This window comes from Tupaia chinensis, unplaced genomic scaffold (assembly GCF_000334495.1).
Source record: "Tupaia chinensis unplaced genomic scaffold, TupChi_1.0 Scaffold000362_1, whole genome shotgun sequence".
NCBI classification, from domain to species: Eukaryota; Metazoa; Chordata; class Mammalia; order Scandentia; family Tupaiidae; genus Tupaia; species Tupaia belangeri.
Window position 1 is genome coordinate 9113233 of NW_006159859.1, and position 8458 is coordinate 9121690.

Here is an 8458-nt window from a genome sequence, read left to right on the forward strand (position 1 = left end):
CCCTTCAGTGTGATCTGAGGAACACCTAACTGTTCCTGTGGAGAGAGGGGAGCACTGGCTCCTAAAATGCGGGCTATCAAAATATTCATTATGGTTGATTACGTTTTGCCTTCCCTTGTAATCAACAATTACCATTTGGCTCCTCTTTACTTAATATATGACTTATATTTCGCTTTCATGAATTCATTTGGCCACTGTTGATGCCTTAAATATTACAGCTGCCTATTACAGCCAAAAAGCTCTAGCAGAATTACTTGAAAATAGAATCTACTCATCTATAGCAACTATAAATATTATGTAAAAAAGGATAATTATAGTCATGCCAATTATATCAAATGAAAGTATAAGTATATAATATTAGGTTCTGCATGAGAATAATAAATGTTTAGTTTTGGCATCTTCCCGAGATTCTTATTTCAATGTGCTGTAAGTGCTTACTGTCTGCCAGTCACCCCGGGGTAGGTGATGGGGTAATAAACGGATAAGTCATGGACCTTGTCCGCTAGGAGATAGCCAATAAAAGAACTATGAGAACACAAAAGATGGAATGCAATCTGGGGAGGGGAGGCAGGGTGGTGGAGATGTTGGCCAGGAAGGCTTCTTGGAGGAGATGATTCCTGGAAAGCTCAATAGCTAAGTAAACAGCTCTGAAGTCAGGGAGATTCAAATCCTGGCTCTGCCACTTACTAGCTATGTGACTCTGAGCCTTGAGCTCTCTAGGCCTAAGTTTCTTTTAGTGTAAAATGGAGGGGACCAGCAGGCAGCGTGGTGGTTTAGGTGCTGGACTCCCACATGGCTGACTACTGTTTGAATTCTGGACCTGGCAGCTTGCTTTCTCTTTTTTATTCTCTTTGGGCAAGTTAAAAAATAATTAAAATAAATAAATAAATAAATAAATAAATCTTAAAAAAAAAAAAGTGTAAAATGTAGCGATGACGTGGAACTCATAGGTAGTTGTGGGACTTGGATGAGACGAAGCACTTAAAGTACTTAGACACATAGAACGAGTAAGCCTTCCATACCAGAGAGCTGTTATTTTATAATATGTAATGATATTAAAATGTTGTGCAGATACAAATTCATAGAACTTGCCTAGACTCTACTATTGTTTTCAAATGTTAATCGCATATCTGGGCTTTTTAGCCTCCCAAATCCTCCCAAATGCCTTTATTTCCCAAGTTGCTATCTCTGGTACGAAAGCAATTGTGGAGAAATACAGCCAGGGACGATGGTATGCAAGCTGAGGTGTTGTGCTGGTGTGAACCCTCTCATCCCTTTTAGCAAGGGTTTCTCACGTAAAACTGCAGGATGTATTCTTGATAAGAGTTTGGAGAAATCTGACTGTTGGGAAAGTTAATTCTAGAATTAAAGCAGATTTTGTTCTTCCATTGTTTCATTGGATGTAAAGGTAAAACCCAGTCCTCAACATAAAGGAGAACATCAAACCTCAAACCAAAATATAAAGAGTTCTAGTTGATTCCAATGCAATTTCTCTAAGTGGAAATATTAATCTGTACATTTATCATCTAAGGTTCTTGCTGTTTGGAAACTTAAGTGAATGAAAATGAAAAAGTCCGAGGGCCAGCAGGTGGGGGGGTGATGGTTAAGCCATTGTACTCCCACATGGCTGACCACAGTTTGAGTCCTGAACCTGGTGGCTTGCTTTCTAATTGTCTCTTTCTTCATGCACACTTGTCCTGTAGCAAATTAAAAGATAATGATAATGAAATAAAATAAATAATCCTTTTAAAAAAGAAAAGGCCACCTCAAACTTCCCAATCTTCATATATTTTTAAATGAATTACTTATTTTATTTATCATTATTATTATTTTCAAAATTGCTACAGGATACATATGCTCACTAGTGACAGAGAGAGAGAGGAAAGTGAGAAAGCAAGCCACCAGGTCCAGGATTGGAGTCATGGTTGTCCATGTGGGAATCCAGCACCTTAACCACCACACTACCTGCTGGCCCCCCCAAATACCATATTTTTAAACTTTGGGAGAAATATGGAGGTTCAGTTTTTGTTGTTGGCCTGGACTGGAGCATCTACCTTTCTTTTACACAGTTATGTCTCTGTTACTAAATCCTCTGGAAGCCAAGGTCCCTTAGTCAGCTGTGGTCACACAAGAAAATGCTCAGGAGACTGCAGAGCAGGGCAACATGTGCTCAGCCAAGCCAGAGACCAACCGCGGCTGGGATCTCGGAGCAGTGGCAGCCATCAGTCTGCCTCCACAGGGCCACAGAGCAGCAAGGCGCTTACCATTTCTCTTCGGGGCCTCTGGGAGCTTCTGCCTTTTCTGCCTTTTCCTTTATCTGCCATTTCCCCCACGTAGCTGTGATTTACCCCACTGTCACAGGGCTGTCTCTGGCCACTTTCTCTGATATCAGTCACTTCCGCCCCCCCTTGCAGGAGCCTAGTATCCCCTTTGTGATAATTCTCCCAGTTCTACTATTAGGCACTTGTTCTTCCTTCTTATAGAGACATGAAGGGACCATAAGGCTCAGGTGGGATGGTTCCAACTGTACATTTCTTTTCTTCTGTTTTTTAAATGTAAACTTTTTCTTGAGATGTTCGTTTATTTCTTTCATGAGAGAGAGAGACAGGCATCCCCATCAGGGTCCTCACACCTTCATCTGCCCAGCCAGCCCAGATCACAAGCATTCCGGGATCTGGCATGAACAGAGTGGCCCCAGAACGTGAACCTGGGACCTTCCCGTGTGGGTCCAGTTGTGTTATGTCTGTGCTGAGGTCTGGCTTCTCCAGTCATACATTCTGTCACAGAGCAATGCTATCCTGGGGAGTTGTCCAGGACCTACCACAGTACCCTTTCTGGAGGCTCACGCCTCAGGCTTAAGCTGGGAAGATGGTGCAAAAATAGGCCTATCTGTAGAAAATACATTTGCAGGCAGCTGGCCTCACCTTCTTCTCTCTTGCTTCTTAACCTCTCAACTTTAACCTCTCTTTTCCTTTACCTCAGAGACTTCTATGACACACCATATAATTTTCATAATTCCCGTGCTCTTTTTCTGTTTTTGTTTTTGTTCTTACTATAGGATATGTGTGCTTGGACTTGCCAGAGAGACAGAAAAAGGGAAAATGAGAACTCACTCCTCTCCCCATCCCCCCAGGGGAATGGCCATACTGCCATCCCTTCTCCTTCAATCTCCTCTTGGGATTTTGGGTATGCATGCACATGCTCCTGAAGTGATTTTCAAGCCACCAGGTCTGGGACTCACAGTCAACCATGTGAGATCTAGCATCTTAACCTCTATGCCACTTGCTGGTCCTGTCCAGTGCTATTTTAATAAATACTTATTGTTTTCATTCTGTATAAAAGACTTTTTCTGACATTGGGACATGACTCCTAATGCCTTTTATATTGTTTCTATGTCTGAAAATAAGTTTATGAGAAAGGAATATGTTGATAGATTATAATATCTTCATGAATAGAAGCACTAGTAAACTGACTCGTCATTCAGAAATATTTTAATTCACTTTTTGAAAAAATAATCATGAGTAAATAGCAAGTAATACATTAACAACTGCTGATTTCTTATTTATCATACCCATCCCAAATAACAACAATACATTTGCAGGCAGCTGGCCTCACCTTCTTCTCTCTTGCTTCTTAACCTCTCAACTTTAACCTCTCTTTTCCTTTACCTCAGAGACTTCTATGACACACCATATAATTTTCATAATTCCCGTGCTCTTTTTCTGTTTTTGTTTTTGTTCTTACTATAGGATATGTGTGCTTGGACTTGCCAGAGAGACAGAAAAAGGGAAAATGAGAACTCACTCCTCTCCCCATCCCCCCAGGGGAATGGCCATACTGCCATCCCTTCTCCTTCAATCTCCTCTTGGGATTTTGGGCATGCATGCACATGCTCCTGAAGTGATTTTCAAGCCACCAGGTCTGGGACTCACAGTCAACCATGTGAGATCTAGCATCTTAACCTCTATGCCACTTGCTGGTCCTGTCCAGTGCTATTTTAATAAATACTTATTGTTTTCATTCTGTATAAAAGACTTTTTCTGACATTGGGACATGACTCCTAATGCCTTTTATATTGTTTCTATGTCTGAAAATAAGTTTATGAGAAAGGAATATGTTGATAGATTATAATATCTTCATGAATAGAAGCACTAGTAAACTGACTCGTCATTCAGAAATATTTTAATTCACTTTTTGAAAAAATAATCATGAGTAAATAGCAAGTAATACATTAACAACTGCTGATTTCTTATTTATCATACCCATCCCAAATAACAACAAGGGAGATAAATATAGCAAAATTTCACTGCTAGACCTGTAAGTCCATGAAATGACTGTTTTTATCCTCTGTTTCCTGGCAGGACTTGACCATCTAGTGGGATGTCTCTGGATGGGGCTCCAACTACAGACCTGTGGTAAAGAAATTCTTGTGAAAAGGTGTGTCTCACTTGAGAATTTTTAAAGTTTTGTTTTTTAGTTTTTCTATAGGGCACAGGCATTCTCTGGGGGGAGAAGGGTGAGGCAGAGAAAGTAAGAAAGTACCTACCAGGGTGGATGGCCATGCCACAATCCCTTTTCCATTTTCCTCTCAGGAAGTTGGGCACACATGCACACGCAGCCTTGTGTTTTCCAAGCTGTCAGGTCCAAGGCTGAAACTGTACAATCGGCCATGTAGAATCTAGCTACCTTAACTCCCATGCCATCTAGCTGGCCCATATTTTTTTTTCTAAGATTAAAAAAAGTCATGATAGAGCATGTGTGCATGCTTGGGAGAGTAAGAGAGAAAGGGAGAGAGAGAAGAAAGCGCCCTCCATGGGCTTGGTCACACTGGGACCCCCCCTTCCTCCAGTTCTGCAGTTTTCCAGGATCCTGGACACATTTGTATGTGCCTGATGTGTTTTGGGGTCAGCCAGGCCAGGGACTCGCCTGGTTGGCAGATGGCTTCCAGCTCCGGAGTCCAGTATGCCACTGACTGCACCACAGAGGGTGGGCCCAACTAGCTCTCAGTAATGCCCACATTTTAACTTGCTGCATTAGCCAGTGTACTGTATTATGTTAGAACTCTGGCTGTACCATTACAGTATTAATATGCAACTTTTTCTTATTCTGGCAGTTGGTGGAGCTATCATTGTGTCACCTGTGCATCAAGGAATACCACTATAAGCTGCACAACACCAGGTCTTCATTCGGCGTTTCTACCAGGTCAGTGAGCTTGTGGTTATTAATAGGCCTTCACACATAATAGCCAAACTCCCTCTTTATCTTAGATTCCTGTGTCCTGTTGACATTATGGAAAGTTCTCAGTGCAAGATTGACAACTGATTGGGCCTTTTGGATTTTCCAAAGGAGGCAGCAATGCACATTCTCAGGAGAGAAACAACTCCCTCTGGCCTCTCCCTTTTCCTGGTTTTCTTCCTGAAATTGTAGATTTCTTATCTTGTGCTTATAAAATTTGCCTGATTACAAAAACTATCCAAAATGCCAGTGAAAAGCAGTCTTCTTGGGGCCCTTCCAGACCTATTGAATCAGAATTCTGAGGGATCATTTGGTTTAAACAGGCACCTGGGATACTTTTTACAATCTAGGGAGATTTGGGAAATGATAGTTTATTTGAAGGCAATGTACAGCTGCCAGCTCGCACATTTGCTTAGCCCACTTAGCGGTGTCAGGAGACCCATCCTCAGGAGACCAGCACTGTGCAGGCCTTGTCCTTATTCCACTCTAAATACGACATTGGCCATGACTGTAGGAAATGTAGGACAGGACAGCAGGCTACTCTGGGAAGATAACACTATGGTTTGAATAGTAGTTTGTCCCCTAAAGTTTCATGTTTTGGAGTTTGGTCTATGTGGTTGAAAGTTCCCATGGGTTCATGTGTTAGGGCTTGATTATCTTGTAAAGGTGTTAAGTAAAAACTTGATTTGTTCATGGTGTCCCAGGGTGGGACCTTGATTGTAATAATGTCATTAGGGCAAAGCTCCTATGATTGAGTTCTGCTGGATATGTAAGCAGAGGAATGAGACCAGAACAAAACTCAGAAACTTAATGGGTAGAAGCTTTGCTCAAGATTCTGCCCTCTGCCATGCTGTAGGCCAGTTTTATACCTTTGGAATTTCCAGGGACCAGAATCATGAGTCAAAATAAATCTCTACTCTCTCTTTTTTTAAAAAAAAATTTCCATAGGGTGTATGCATGCACCAGAGAGACAGAGAAGGAAAATGAGAAAGCACTCTCAAGGGACATGATCAGATTGCCATCTCTTCTCCTCCATTTCTCCTTCCTTGCAAGATTTTGGGCACCATGCACCCAGCATGTTTTTCAAGCCTCTGGGTCTGGGGCTCAAACTGCCTAATTGGCCTTGTGGGATGCAGCTCATAGAACCACCAGGCCACAGGCTGGCCCAAACCTCTGCTCTCTTAAATTCACCCAATCAAGTATTTCTGTTAGCACTGCCAAAATGGATTAAGATAGTCATCATACAGGAGACCACCATGGCCTTCACTTTGCCTTGGTGAAGAGAGATGGGGTTATTTCCTCTGCATCATTGCAATTTGGAAATTCTACTTCTCACCCAACTACTAATTTGTATGTGATACTGTATGTGTTTAACTTTTCCTTATGCTTCTTTCATGTGATTACTGATTTTTTTTTAAGAAAATATTCAGTTTCTGCACTAAAAAGTGCTCCCTCGTCAGTCACTACAGTATTAACTTGAAAGATAAGCAGAGTTTATGTGACCCTAGATTGTTGCCCTGATCTGGAGTGGTATTCTCTGCTGTCACTGTTCCCAAAGCTGGGAAATAATGGGGCTTATTTTGTGTTTTCACTCACTTCTGGGTTCCTTCCTTGCTCTGAGTGGTCAGGGCCCTCCTGCTGTCTCCCAGCATCCCCCCTCCCTACCTCTCTCTTCACTCTTCCGTAATAGGGTCCCATGCTCCAAATCAACTAAAGGAATAAGTATAAAATGTCAGATATCATTTAAAAAAAAAAAATTTTCCTTCCTTCCTCCCTTCCTTCCTTCCTTCCTTCCTTCCTTCCTTCCTTCCTTCCTTCCTTCCTTCCTTCCTTTCTTTTTCTTTTTGACCAGAGAGGGACCAACTGAGAGAGAGAAGAAGAAAAAAAAGAGAGGGAGAGATTTGGGACAGAGGGGTTTTTAAAGCATACCACAAGGACCAGAGTTTTCTCTGTTACCAAAGACCAATCATTGCTCTTAGAAATGTGTTGATTTGATGTTTGGCCAAGGAGGCCAGCAGAACATGCTTGTTGGGTCTGGCTAAAGGGCAAGTCCAGGCTTTTCTCCCCACCCTTGGTCTGTCTCATCTATAGCAGGGCCCTACGTGGGTGGGCTCTCTGCAGGGTGGGTCATGGAAGCGAAAGGATCACCTCTAGCAAGGGTGTACCCCAGCAGAATGAGTGCTCATGCCTGCACAGAGCAGGGGCTGCGCAAACTACGGTCAGGCCCCTGATTTCTCATTATTTAAGGCTGTTGACTTGTGGACTAAGTGGCTGTCAGTTATGGCCCTTTCACATAGGCAGAATGAAGAACCTTTGGCACAGGCTCTTATCACTGTGTGTAAAGGTGAAAAATTGATTGGACTCTAGTGGAAGAAAACATGGTACTTTATTCTTTCTCAGTTGAAAGTTTAGTTTCCATGCTTTTCTGTGTCATTAAGATAATAAATTCAAATCTAACCAGGCAGGCTTTTCTTTTTTCTTAATAGATTCTGCAATAAGAAAAGAAAGTCCTAGCCCGGCTGAGGTGGTACTGTTCCTAGGATGGGCATGGCTCTCTAAATTTTACCTTCCCTCCCTCTCATTAACTATTCCCCATATTAAATAAAATTCTGAAGTATTAGTAACAGAATTTGATGGGCCTAGTTTTCCTCATTTACAAGGTGTATTCGAGGATGTTGATGAAGCTTTTTGACTTAAGATCAATGATTAAATATTTTAAGAATTGAGATTTATGTTCCTGCATAGAGTACATTTGTATTTCCTGTTGCATTTTGAATAATTTCTTTGAATTAGAATACATGTTTAAGTTTATCCTTCAAATGAATTGGAAGAAATATGTGTAGATTTTTTTGTATCTTTTTTTAAAAATTATTTTATTTAACTTTATTTATGTATTTTAATTTGACCAGAGAGAGAGAGAGGAGGAGAGGGGAAGCGAGAAAGCAAGACACCAGGTTCAGAACTCAAACTGTGGTCAGCCATGTGGGAGTCCAGTATCTTTAACCACGATGCCATTTGCCTCCCTGCATGTATATTTTTTTATTAAGAATTACTGAAGGCCAGCAGGTGGCATAGTGATTAAGGTGCTGGACTCCCACATGGCCAACCATAGCTTGAGTCCTGGACCTGACTGCTTATTTTCTTACTTTCCCTCTCTCTCTGGTGAGCCCACTGCCGTACAGCAAAAATTAAAAATAATAATAAATAAAATAAAATGAATTCT